Source organism: Dendropsophus ebraccatus, chromosome 8 (genome assembly GCF_027789765.1).
Source record: "Dendropsophus ebraccatus isolate aDenEbr1 chromosome 8, aDenEbr1.pat, whole genome shotgun sequence".
NCBI lineage: Eukaryota > Metazoa > Chordata > Amphibia > Anura > Hylidae > Dendropsophus > Dendropsophus ebraccatus.
The window spans coordinates 5649016-5663733 of record NC_091461.1 but is presented as its reverse complement, the minus strand read 5'-3'; positions in this window follow the sequence as shown (position 1 = coordinate 5663733).

Genomic DNA, 14718 nt, shown 5'->3' with positions numbered 1-14718 from the left:
TTGTGTCAACCTCTAGGACGGGTCACTCGACACTGGTGGGCAATAGGTGGTGGAAAGACAAAAGAGTCAAAACATAGGCACAAGTATTCTCTCTCTTCTCAAGTATTCTTATATTTCTACCTTCGACATCCTGGCAGAGCACAGTACTTCTTGGGTTGGGACTCTCTTGACATCCTCCTCTCTACTCTTCTGATCCTTCTTCTACTTCTCAGCACACAGCTCAGTCAGCACGACTGTACCACTCTTTCTACTCTCAATACAGATCTGGATCCTAAAGTCCTAAGTGTCTTATCAAGTGTAAAGTATTATATCAAGGCAAAGCTGGGCGCCGTATCGCGGTCTCCCCTGCATATATATATTACCCCCCCCTCTCTCTCTCTCTCTCTCTCTCTATATATATATATATTTACCCCCACCCTCTCTCCCTGTCTCTCTCTTTATATATTTATTCCCCCCTCTCTCTCTCTGTATATATATATATATATATATATATATATATACACTCTCTCTATGTTTATATATGTCCTTCTCTCTCTCTCTCTCTCTCTCTCTCTCTTTATATATATATATATATATAAAACGGATCCCAAAAGAGGCAGCACTCACACAATGTGCGAATGAGAACGAAATGTCGCACATTGGTGGGTGAATAAATCATCTTTTTCTTCACTGAATATTGGAGAGCTGCCTCTTTTGGGATCCGTTGTGCTACTCTGGTCCTCAGGAGTCCAACTACCCGAGGTTGCAGCACCCATCTGAGCAACAGTGCCGTCCAGCCCACCATTGAGATATATATATATATCCCCCCTCTCTCTCTGTAGCCCTGGTATGGATGGTGGCAGGGCTGGGCGCAGTATGGCGGTCTCCTTTGTATATATATGTATATATACCTCTCTCTATATCCCCCCTCTCTCTCTGTAGCCCTGGTATGGATGGTGGCAGGGCTGGGCGCAGTATGGCGGTCTCCTTTGTATATATATGTATATATACCTCTCTCTATATCCCCCCTCTCTCTCTGTAGCCCTGGTATGGATGGTGGCAGGGCTGGGCGCAGTATGGCGGTCTCCCCTGTATATATATATGTATATATACCTCTCTCTATATCCCCCCTCTCTCTCTGTAGCTTTGGTATGGATGGTGGCAGGGCTGGGCGCAGTATGGCGGTCTCCCCTGTATATATATGTATATATCCCTCTCTCTATATATATCCCCCCTCTCTCTCTGTAGCCCTGGTATGGATGGTGGCAGGGCTGGGCGCAGTATGGCGGTCTCCCCTGTATATATATGTATATATCCCTCTCTCTATATCCCCCCTCTCTCTCTGTAGCTCCTGGTATGGATGGTGGCAGGGCTGGGCGCAGTATGGCGGTCTCCCCTGTGTATATATATCCCTCTCTCTATATCCCCCCTCTCTCTCTGTAGCTCCTGGTATGGATGGTGGCAGGGCTGGGCGCAGTATGGCGGTCTCCCCTGTATATATATATCCCTCTCTCTATATCCCCCCTCTCTCTCTGTAGCTCCTGGTATGGATGGTGGCAGGGCTGGGCGCAGTATGGCGGTCTCCCCTGTATATATATGTATATATCCCTCTCTCTATATCCCCCCTCTCTCTCTGTAGCTCTGGTTTGGATGGTGGCAGGGCTGGGCGCAGTATGGCGGTCTCCCCTGTATATATATGTATATATCCCTCTCTCTATATCCCCCCTCTCTCTCTGTAGCTCCTGGTATGGATGGTGGCAGGGCTGGGCGCAGTATGGCGGTCTCCCCTGTATATATAGGTGTGTATGTGTGTGGGGGGGGGGGGACGTTGTGACGTCAGGGGGAATAGGAGCCGGGCTGTGTAACTTCTGCCTCGGAAACTGATCTGTGAAATGGGAGAAGTGACTGTACACAATTCCCATGGCCCCGACATAAGGTAGAGCGATAACTATCCACCACTAATGAGCAATTACCATATAATCACCTCCCAATTAGCTCTTATAATGATGAATTAAACATTCCAGACGCTGGATTAGGTTTCTGGCATTGTGGATTATTTACAAGCCTGACAGTGCGAGCGACACAAGGAGCACGGCGAGGATTCTAGGAACTACTACCCCTATCCGGACAACGCTGAGAAGTGATGAGGGTGTATATACTAATATATAGTGATATGGGTGTATATACTAATATATAGTGATATGGGTGTATATACTAATATATAGAGATGGGGGTGTATATACTAATATATAGTGATGGGGGTGTATATACTAATATATAGAGATGGGGGTGTATATACTAATATATAGTGATATGGGTGTATATACTAATATATAGTGGGGGGGTGTATATACTAATATATAGAGATGGGGGTGTATATACTAATATATAGTAATGAGGGTGTATATACTAATATATAGTGATGGGGGTGTATATACTAATATATAGTAATGAGGGTGTATATACTAATATATAGTGATATGGGTGTATATACTAATATATAGTGGGGGTGTGTATATACTAATATATAGAGATGGGGGTGTATATACTAATATATAGTAATGAGGGTGTATATACTAATATATAGTGATATGGGTGTATATACTAATATATAGTGGGGGGGTGTATATACTAATATATAGGGATGGGGGTGTATATACTAATATATAGTGATATGGGTGTATATACTAATATATAGAGATGAGGGTGTATATACTAATATATAGTGATATGGGTGTATATACTAATATATAGTGATGAGGGTGTATATACTAATATATAGTGATGGGGGTGTATATACTAATATATAGTGATGAGGGTGTATATACTAATATATAGAGATGGGGGTGTATATACTAATATATAGTGATATGGGTGTATATACTAATATATAGAGATGGGGGTGTATATACTAATATATAGTGATATGGGTGTATATACTAATATATAGAGATGGGGGTATATATACTAATATATAGAGATGGGGTGTATATACTAATATATAGTGATGGGGGTGTATATACTAATATATAGTGATGAGGGTGTATATACTAATATATAGTGATGGGGGTGTATATACGAATATATAGTGATGGGGGTGTATATACTAATATATAGTGATGAGGGTGTATATACTAATATATAGTGATGAGGGTTTATATACTAATATATAGTGATATGGGTGTATATACTAATATATAGAGATGGGGGTGTATATACTAATATATAGAGATGGGGGTGTATATACTAATATATAGTGATATGGGTGTATATACTAATATATAGTGATGAGGGTGTATATACTAATATATAGTGATGGGGGTGTATATACTAATATATAGTGATGAGGGTGTATATACTAATATATAGTGATGGGGGTGTATATAATACCCTGTAAGGATGGGGGTGTATATAATACCCTGTAGTGATGGGGGTGTATATAATACCCTGTAGTGATGGGGGTGTATATAATACCCTGTAAGGATGGGGGTGTATATAATACCCTGTAGTGATGGGGGTGTATATAATACCCTGTAGTGATGGGGGTGTATATAATACCCTGTAAGGATGGGGGTGTATATAATATCCTGTAGTGATAGGGGTGTATATAATACCCTGTAATGATGGGGGTGTATATAATACCCAGTAGTGATGGGGGTGTATATAATACCCTGTAAGGATGGGGGTGTATATAATATCCTGTAGTGATGGGGGTGTATATAATACCCTGTAAGGATGGGGGTGTATATAATACGCTGTAGTGATAGGGGTGTATATAATACCCTGTAATGATGGGGGTGTATATAATACCCTGTAATGATGGGGGTGTATATAATACCCTGTAGTAATGGGGTGTATATAATATCCTGTAGTGATAGGGGTGTATATAATACCCTGTAATGATGGGGGTGTATATAATACCCTGTAGTGATAGGGGTGTATATAATACCCTGTAGTGATGGGGGTGTATATAATACCCTGTAAGAATGGGGGTGTATATAATATCCTGTAGTGATGGGGGTGTATATAATACCCAGTAGTGATGGGGGTGTATATAATACCCTGTAGTGATAGGGGTGTATATAATACCCTGTAGTGATGGGGGTGTATATAATACCCTGTAAGGATGGGGGTGTATATAATACCCTGTAAGGATGGGGGTGTATATAATACCCTGTAAGGATGGGGGTGTATATAATACCCTGTAGTGATGGGGGTGTATATAATACCCAGTAGTGATGGGGGTGTATATAATACCCTGTAGTGATGGGGGTGTATATAATACCCTGTAAGGATGGGGGTGTATATAATACCCTGTAGTGATGGGGGTGTATATAATACCCTGTAGTGATGGGGGTGTATATAATACCCTGTAAGGATGGGGGTGTATATAATACCCTGTAGTAATGGGGTGTATATAATATCCTGTAGTGATAGGGGTGTATATAATACCCTGTAGTGATGGGGGTGTATATAATACCCTGTAGTGATAGGGGTGTATATAATACCCTGTAGTGATAGGGGTGTATATAATACCCTGTAGTGATGGGGGTGTATATAATATCCTGTAGTGATAGGGGTGTATATAATACCCTGTAGTGATGGGGGTGTATATAATACCCTGTAGTGATAGGGGTGTATATAATACCCTGTAGTAATGGGGTGTATATAATACTCTGTAGTGATAGGGGTGTATATAATACCCTGTAAGGATAGGGGTGTATATAATACCCTGTAATGATGGGGGTGTATATAATACCCTGTAGTGATAGGGGTGTATATAATACCTTGTAGTGATAGGGGTGTATATAATATCCTGTAGTGATGGGGGTGTATATAATACCCTGTAGTGATGGGGGTGTATATAATACCCTGTAGTGATGGGGGTGTATATAATACCCTGTAGTGATGGGGGTGTATATAATACCCTGTAATGATGGGGGTGTATATAATACCTTGTAGTGATAGGGGTGTATATAATACCCTGTAGTAATGGGGGTGTATATAATACCCTGTAGTGATGGGGGTGTATATAATATCCTGTAGTGATGGGGGTGTATATAATACTCTGTAGTGATGGGGGTGTATATAATACGCTGTAGTGATGGGGGTGTATATAATACCCTGTAAGGATGGGGGTGTATATAATACCCTGTAGTGATGGGGGTGTATATAATACCCTGTAAGGATGGGGGTGTATATAATACCCTGTAGTGATGGGGGTGTATATAATACCCTGTAAGGATGGGGGTGTATATAATACCCTGTAGTGATGGGGGTGTATATAATACCCTGTAGTGATAGGGGTGTATATAATACCCTGTAGTGATGGGGGTGTATATAATACGCTGTAGTAATGGGGTGTATATAATACCCTGTAGTAATGGGGTGTATATAATACCCTGTAATGATAGGGGTGTATATAATACCCTGTAGTGATGGGGGTGTATATAATACCCTGTAGTGATGGAGGTGTATATAATACCCTGTAAGGATGGGGGTGTATATAATACCCTGTAGTGATGGGGGTGTATATAATACCCTGTAGTGATAGGGGTGTATATAATACCCTGTAGTGATGGGGGTGTATATAATACGCTGTAGTAATGGGGTGTATATAATACCCTGTAGTAATGGGGTGTATATAATACCCTGTAATGATAGGGGTGTATATAATACCCTGTAGTGATGGGGGTGTATATAATACTCTGTAGTGATGGAGGTGTATATAATACCCTGTAAGGATGGGGGTGTATATAATACCCTGTAAGGATGGGGGTGTATATAATACCCTGTAAGGATGGGTATAGCAGATGCTCATAGTCCAGATACCCCCGTCCTTTGCCCCCTGTGGCTGAGGTCTCTGTTCTCTATAGTTATTGTTAGTGAACCTGAGACGTTTCGGGAATGACACAATAGATGCAGCAGAGCCCTCACCGCGTGCAGAGCAGCAGGACACAGGTATGACTATGCCTCCCATCATCTCACACCCTCATCATTTCCAGCCATTAAATATGGTTAAGTCTCATTCCCAGGGCCGGCTCCAGGTTTTGTGGGCCCTTGGGCGACAGAGCCTCAACATGTCCCTTTGTGAAGTAAATCATGTAGCCTCCCAATAGGTAGTATCCCCAATATAGTTTGCATCCCCCACTATGTAATCCCCTGCTAGCCCCTCAGTAGGTAGTCAGTAGATGACCCCTGTGTAGTCCCCCTTTAGAAGATGGCCCCTGTGTAGTCCCCCTTTAGTAGATGGCCCCTGTGTAGTCCCCCTTTAGAAGATGGCCCCCTGTGTAGTCCCCCTTTAATAGATGGCCCCGGTGTAGCCCCCCTTTAGTAGATGTTCTCCTGTGTTTTCCCATTTTAGTAAATGACCTCCTGTGTAGCCTTTCTTTAGTTCATGGCCTCCAGTTTGGTCCCCCTTTAGTAGATGGCCCCTGTGTAGTCCCCCTTTAGAAGATGGCCCCTGTGTAGTCCCCCTTTAGAAGATGGCCCCTGTGTAGTCCCCCTTTAGTAGATGGCCCCTGTGTAGTCCCCCTTTAGAAGATGGCCCCCTGTGTAGTCCCCCTTTAATAGATGGCCCCGGTGTAGCCCCCCTTTAGTAGATGTTCTCCTGTGTTTTCCCATTTTAGTAAATTACCTCCTGTGTAGCCTTTCTTTAGTACATGGCCTCCAGTTTGGTCCCCATTTAGTAGATGTCCCCATTCAGTATATGGTTCCCCAGTGTAGATCCCCTGTCATTATATGGCCCTCAGTGTAGTCCCCCCATCAATATATGGCCCCCAGTTTAGTCCCCCATTTAGTAGATGTCCCTACTCAGCAGATGGCCCCAGGTATAGTCTCTCCTTTAGCAGATGGCCCCCAGTATAGTCCCCCCATCGGTATATAGCCCCAGTATAGTCCCCCATCAGTATATGGCCCCAAGTATAGTCCCCCTTTAGTAGATGGCCCCCAGTATAATTCCCCCTTAGTAGGTGGCCCCCAATCAGTAGGTGACACAAAGTGTAGTCCTTCCATCTGCATATGACCCCCAGTATAGTTCCCCTTTAGTAGATGGCTCCCAGTGTAGTTTCCCCATGAGTAAATGGCCCCCAGTATAGTCCTCGTTTAGCAGCTGGCCCCCAGTGTAGTCCCCCATCAGTATATGGCCCCCAATAAAATCCACCTTCAGTAGATAGCTCACCTCCCACATGCTCCCCTGTCACTACAGGTCTCCGGGTGCTTCTCCCCCTGGACTCTAGTCTGGCATTGCATCTGCACATCACTCGGGGGCCCATAAACCATCCAGTGAGATCAGATATGTGCGGTTCGGACGGCTTTGGGCCCCCCAGGAGCTTTGGGCTTTGGCAGCCCGAACCACTCCCATTATAATCCACCACTAGTGGGCCCCGGGTAAGCTGCATGCTGGAGCCGCCCTGCTCATCCCTGAATAAAGAACTTTAGGGAGATGGTCACAGATAATGGGGGGCACTATGGATGCTGGTCAGATAATGGGGGCACTATGGATGCTGGTCAGATAATGGGGGCACTATGGATGCTCATGAGATAATGGGGGCACTATGGATGCTGGTCAGATAATGGGGGGCACTATGGATGCTGGTCAGATAATGGGGGGCACTATGGATGCTGGTCAGATAGTGGGGGCACTATGGATGCTGGTCAGATAGTGGGGGGCACTATGGATGCTGGTCAGATCGTGGGGGGCACTATGGATGCTGGTCAGATAGTGGGGGCACTATGGATGCTGGTCAGATAGTGGGGGCACTATGGATGCTGGTCAGATAATGGGGGGCACTATGGATGCTGGTCAGATAGTGGGGGCACTATGGATGCTGGTCAGATAGTGGGGGGCACTATGGATGCTGGTCAGATAGTGGGGGGCACTATGGATGCTGGTCAGATAGTGGGGGCACTATGGATGCTGGTCAGATAGTGGGGGGCACTATGGATGCTGGTCAGATAGTGGGGGGCACTATGGATGCTGGTCAGATAGTGGGGGCACTATGGATGCTGGTCAGATAGTGGGGGCACTATGGATGCTGGTCAGATAATGGGGGGCACTATGGATGCTGGTCAGATAGTGGGGGCACTATGGATGCTGGTCAGATAGTGGGGGGCACTATGGATGCTGGTCAGATAGTGGGGGGCACTATGGATGCTGGTCAGATAGTGGGGGCACTTTGGATGCTGGTCAGATAGTGGGGGCACTATGGATGCTGGTCAGATAATGGGGGGCACTATGGATGCTGGTCAGATAATGGGGGGCACTATGGATGCTGGTCAGATAATGGGGGGCACTATGGATGCTGGTCAGATAGTGGGGGCACTATGGATGCTGGTCAGATAGTGGGGGGCACTATGGATGCTGGTCAGATAGTGGGGGGCACTATGGATGCTGGTCAGATAGTGGGGGCACTATGGATGCTGGTCAGATAGTGGGGGCACTATGGATGCTGGTCAGATAGTGGGGGCACTATGGATGCTGGTCAGATAATGGGGGGCGCTATGGATGCTGGTCAGATAGTGGGGGGCACTATGGATGCTGGTCAGATAGTGGGGGCACTATGGATGCTGGTCAGATAGTGGGGGCACTATGGATGCTGGTCAGATAATGGGGGGCACTATGGATGCTGGTCAGATAATGGGGGGCACTATGGATGCTGGTCAGATAATGGGGGGCACTATGGATGCTGGTCAGATAATGGGGGGCACTATGGATGCTGGTCAGATAGTGGGGGCACTATGGATGCTGGTCAGATAGTGGGGGCACTATGGATACTGGTCAGATAATGGGGGGCACTATGGATGCTGGTCAGATAATGGGGGGCACTATGGATGCTGGTCAGATAATGGGGGGCACTATGGATGCTGGTCAGATAATGGGGGCACTATGGATGCTGGTCAGATAATGGGGGGCACTATGGATGCTGGTCAGATAGTGGGGGGCACTATGGATGCTGGTCAGATAGTGGGGGCACTATGGATGCTGGTCAGATAATGGGGGGCGCTATGGATGCTGGTCAGATAGTGGGGGGCACTATGGATGCTGGTCAGATAGTGGGGGCACTATGGATGCTGGTCAGATAGTGGGGGCACTATGGATGCTGGTCAGATAATGGGGGGCACTATGGATGCTGGTCAGATAATGGGGGGCACTATGGATGCTGGTCAGATAATGGGGGGCACTATGGATGCTGGTCAGATAATGGGGGGCACTATGGATGCTGGTCAGATAGTGGGGGCACTATGGATGCTGGTCAGATAGTGGGGGCACTATGGATACTGGTCAGATAATGGGGGGCACTATGGATGCTGGTCAGATAATGGGGGGCACTATGGATGCTGGTCAGATAATGGGGGGCACTATGGATGCTGGTCAGATAATGGGGGGCACTATGGATGCTGGTCAGATAATGGGGGGCACTATGGATGCTGGTCAGATAGTGGGGGGCACTATGGATGCTGGTCAGATAGTGGGGGCACTATGGATGCTGGTCAGATAATGGGGGGCACTATGGATGCTGGTCAGATAATGGGGGGCACTATGGATGCTGGTCAGATAATGGGGGGCACTATGGATGCTGGTCAGATAATGGGGGGCACTATGGATGCTGGTCAGATAGTGGGGGCACTATGGATGCTGGTCAGATAATGGGGGGCACTATGGATGCTGGTCAGATAGTGGGGGCACTATGGATGCTGGTCAGATAATGGGGGGCACTATGGATGCTGGTCAGATAATGGGGGGCACTATGGATGCTGGTCAGATAATGGGGGGCACTATGGATGCTGGTCAGATAATGGGGGCACTATGGATGCTGGTCAGATAATGGGGGGCACTATGGATGCTGGTCAGATAATGGGGGGCACTATGGATGCTATTCATGGATAATGGTGCTTTATTATTAGCTGTACATGTGTTGTACATATAGATTGTATATATTATGGGTTGTACATATTATAGATTGTACATATTATGGGTTATACATATTATAGATTATACATATTGTGGGTTGTACATATAATAATAATAATAATAATTTTTATTTATATAGCGCCAACAGATTCCGCAGCACTTTACAATTCTGGGGGTACATACATAGACAAAAAATAGACATTCCAGAGATACATATAATTATCCATACATGAGGAGTGAGGTCCCTGCTCGCATGCATGAGCTTACATACTATCAGGAGAGGGTGCGAGACAGAATGGCAGAGGGGCAAAGTGCATCATTGTTCTTATGGTCCGGCCATCTATATAAATAAGGCTGTGCGGGTAAGGGGGGGGGGGGGGTGAACCTGTCACCAGCCAATGCCTGCACAGGTCTAAGTGCTTAAATGCTTGGCGTGTGTGTGTATGTATGTGTCTGTGTGTGTGTGGTGGAGGTAGGTGTGTGTATGTGTGTGTGTATGTATGTGTCTGTGTGTGTGTGCATGGTGGAGGTGTCTGTGTGTGTGTGTGTGTGTATGTATGTGTCTGTGTATGTTTGTGTCTGTGTGTGTGTGCGTGGTGGAGGTGTCTGTGTGTGTGTGTGTGTGTGTATGTATGTATGTATGTGTCTGTGTGTGTGTATGTGTATGTTTGTGTCTGTGTGTGTGTGCGTGGTGGAGGTGTCTGTGTGTGTGTGTGTGTGTGTGTGTATGTATGTGTCTGTGTGTGTGTGTGTGTATGTTTGTGTCTGTGTGTGTGTGCGTGGTGGAGGTGTCTGTGTGTGTGTGCGTGGTGGAGGTGTCTGTGTGTGTGTGTGTGTGTGTATGTATGTGTCTGTGTGTGTGTGTATGTTTGTGTCTGTGTGTGTGTGCGTGGTGGAGGTGTCTGTGTGTGTGTGTGTGTGTGGGGGGGGGTTGAGTCAAAATTAGGAAACTTGGTAAGGCTGGGTTTACATATATAAGTTGGCATCAGTTGCGTTTTTTGCCTAAAAACTGACCACAACTGATGTCACAACTGATGCCAAAAATGCATCAGTTGTGATCAGTTTTTCTATCCGTCTTTTCATTAAAAACCATCAGTTGCCATCAGTTTCCATCAGTTTTCATCAGTTGTCACAAGTTGCGCTCATCAGTTGACATTTTTTTCCCCAGTATGTTTTCCTGTCATTTTCAATGGGATTTGCGGGGGAGCGCACGGGGGCTATATACTAAATTGGGGGAGCTCACAGGGGGGCTATATACTACAAGGGGAGAGCGCACAGGGGGCTATATGGGAGGGGGAGAGCGCACAGGGGGGCTATATGGGAGGGGGAGAGCGCACATGGGGGGCTATATACTATTGGGGGAGAGCGCACATGGGGGGCTATATACTATTGGGGGAGAGCGCACAGCAATGCTGTATACTAATTGGGGGAGAGCACACAGGGAAGCTAAATATTACTGGGGGGGCAACAGGGGGGCTATATACTACTGGAGGAGAAACAGGGGGGGTGATATACTACTGGGGGACCAAGGGGGGACTATAGGGGAGGGGGAGAGCACACAGGGGAGATATATGTTTATTTTGTGTACTATTTGCCTGAACGCCGGATGCCAGAGCCGAACGACATGCGTCCTGCCCGGCGAGGCATCCGGCGCTCTATTCGATTGAATTGGTGCGGCGCCGCATCACCGGAGCGGCGGTCCGCTAGGACGCTGCAAGATGCGTCCTAACGCACTGACGGTCCGGCGATGCGGCGGCCACTAGTTCACTGCCGCACATTTTGAACGATCCCATTGAAAACAATGGGATCAGTTCAAAGATGCGTTTCCCTCCGGCGCTTTTCTCCTGCGCCGGAGGGAAACGCCGCCGCACCGCCGGACATATGTAAACCCGGCCTAAGCCTGTTTGAACAGATGTGTTTTGAGGGCACGTTTGAAGCTTTGTGTATTAGTGGTGAGTCTGACAGTCTTGGGTAATGGATTCCATAGAACTGGTGCAGCTCAGGTGAAGTCCTGGAGACGGGAGTGAGAGTTGCGGATCAAGGTGGATGTTAGTCGTAAGTCATTAGAGGAGCGTAGGGCACGGGTAGGATGGTAGACAGAGATGAGGGAGGAGATGTATGGAGGTGCAGCACTGTGGAGAGCCTTGTGGGTGAGCAGGAGGACTTTATATTGTATCCTGTGTTTAATAGGGAGCCAGTGTAGTGACTGGCACAGGGGGGAGCCAGTGTAGTGACTGGCACAGGGGGGAGGCATCAGTATAGCGGCTGGACAGGGAGATGAGCCTGGCCGCTGTATTGAGAATGGACTGGAGAGAGGAGAGTTTAGAGGAAGGAAGGCCGATTAGTAAGGAATTGCAGTAGTCAAGACGGGAATGAATCAGAGCGACAATGAGAGTTTTAGCAGATTCGACAGGAAGGAAGGGACGGATTTTAGAGATGTTTTTTAGATGCAGATTACAGGAACGTGAAAGGGATTTAATATGAGGAGTGAAAAAGAGATCCGAGTCACACATAACCCCAAGGCAGCGGGCTTGTTGTATATATTATAGATTGTACAGCTTGTATATATAGCATGTATTACTTGCACACTTGTGCACACTTACATGTGTTACTTGTACACCCTACAGATCCATAGATGATGGACATTAGGGGTGGTGGACTATCCATGGACCATGTGACCATGTAGCGGTGGGCCTGCTTAGTGTGTACTGTAGGATGTCGCCTGGTAAGTGCCGCTGTTACCGCTGATCACAGGACGCTATTCTTCCCTTCTATGAACAAGGGGCCGCTGTATAATTATCTGTAATCCCTGTAAATCTCACCGCACACATGGCAGCTATTTCCAGCGCATACATTTAACATATATAAATAATAAATCAGAGCTGCCTGCTCATTAATGAGAACCACGAAGGCTGGTGTAATATCCCGACTCTGGGTATGGCAGATCGGTGACAACGTGGGATTGTTTGTTGGGGCAGGGCGATGGCGGCTTTGGGGTCTATGGCAGCCTGTGCTGCTCTTCTATTTTTAGGACGTCTTGTGGTTTCTTTGCACGTTTGTCGACTCGCTGGTTTCGTAGCTTAGAGAGTGAAATATTAAAGTAACGTCTTAATAGCTGACAACTCTGACAGCACAATATAGCCAGGGTGACTGATGCCAGCCAGCTCATGAAGACCCCATTCTATTTCATACTGGGTGGACTTCTCTGGATGGCTCTGGATTTCTATCAATTTAGTGTCTTTGGATAAGCAACACCCCATTGGCGGCTGCTAACCCACCGTGAGGGCCCCTTAGATTAACACAAGAGAAGCCCATTATATGAGCAGATACAGTCTATCCCTGACTCCACTACATAGGGTAGACTCTCGGAGAACAAAGCTTCTCTGTGTCATCATAGAAATGTTTGGAGTGAAACGTTGTACAAAGTTATAGGCTTTCATCATGTGTTTTTGCATTGATAGTAGCAAAGTCCTCAGAGAGAGGGGATGAATAGAGACCAGAGGGTTGGATGATGCACATGTAATAGGGTTACAACAAACACCAACACCAATCGTCCCTATCTAGAGCATTCTGAAACATTCTGCAACAACTGAAGAGCCAAAGGTTGGGAACCACTGTACCATATAGGCCCAAACTGAACTTACAACATGGCACTAGTCCTGACCCTCAACAGGTAGATAACAGGTCTGTGCCATGGCTCGTCACCGCTATGACATTCACATGTGAATAGGAGGAGTAGCTGATATTTTATGTAACTGATGATCCAAGGGGTCAGGAAGAAGTAGGAAACATGGAGGTCATCCTACGATAGGACAAGATCAGACCAGGGATGGATATTACATGGCAGAGAAACACTTAGTTTGTGTCATATGTATTTAGTGATAAGACTTTAAGGGTACAAACCCACTTGATGTATTTGCTGCGTGAATCAGTCTTAAAAATAAGCAGGCAAAACACAGGTTGGCTTTATACAATTGTTCTGCGTTAAAATACGCAATTGCGTATTTTTAAAGCGTGAAGCTACATGTGTTTTTCGCACAGGTTGTTAACAACTGATGCTTTGCTAACAACAAGCTTCACGCTTCAAAAATAAGCAATTGCGTATTTTAACGCAGAACAATCGTATAAAGCCAACCTGCGTTTTGCCTGCTTATTTTTAAGACTGATTCACGCAGCAAATACGTCAAGTGGGTTTGTACCCTTAATGTCACAGACCATAGACATCAGGACAAAATTGAACACTACAATGTCTCTAACTTATATGGCGTAATCCAGACAAAAGAAATAAGGTGAAGGTATATATGGAACTCTCACCTTAGTGAATTGTGCAGGTATAAGGCAAAGCGTTCTCTGACTTATATAGGACCTTCTGTCTCCAGTAGGTTGTCCAGGACAAGAGTTCCTGATACATTGATACTGGCTACTCATAAGCGGTGCAGCCACAATGCTCTAGGAGCACAGGGCAGGAATATCGGAAAAGATGAAGGATTAGTGGTGGTAACATGGCAGAACAGATGCCATCTCTGGTTCTGTAGATGGACACAACAGACTCACAGTGGTTCTGTAGATAGACATGATGCTTTCACACTGGTTCTGTAGATGGACACAGCAGGTTCACACTGGTTCCGTAGATGGATACACCTCGATCACTGGTCCTAAACATGCTTATGGCATGTTCACCCTGGTTCTGTAGACGGACAAACCTTGATCACTGGTTGTGTAGATGGACATGACATGTTCACACTGGTTCTGTAGACAGACATGATGCTTTCACGCTGGTTGTGTAGATGGACACACCTCGATCACTGGTCCTGTACATGATCATG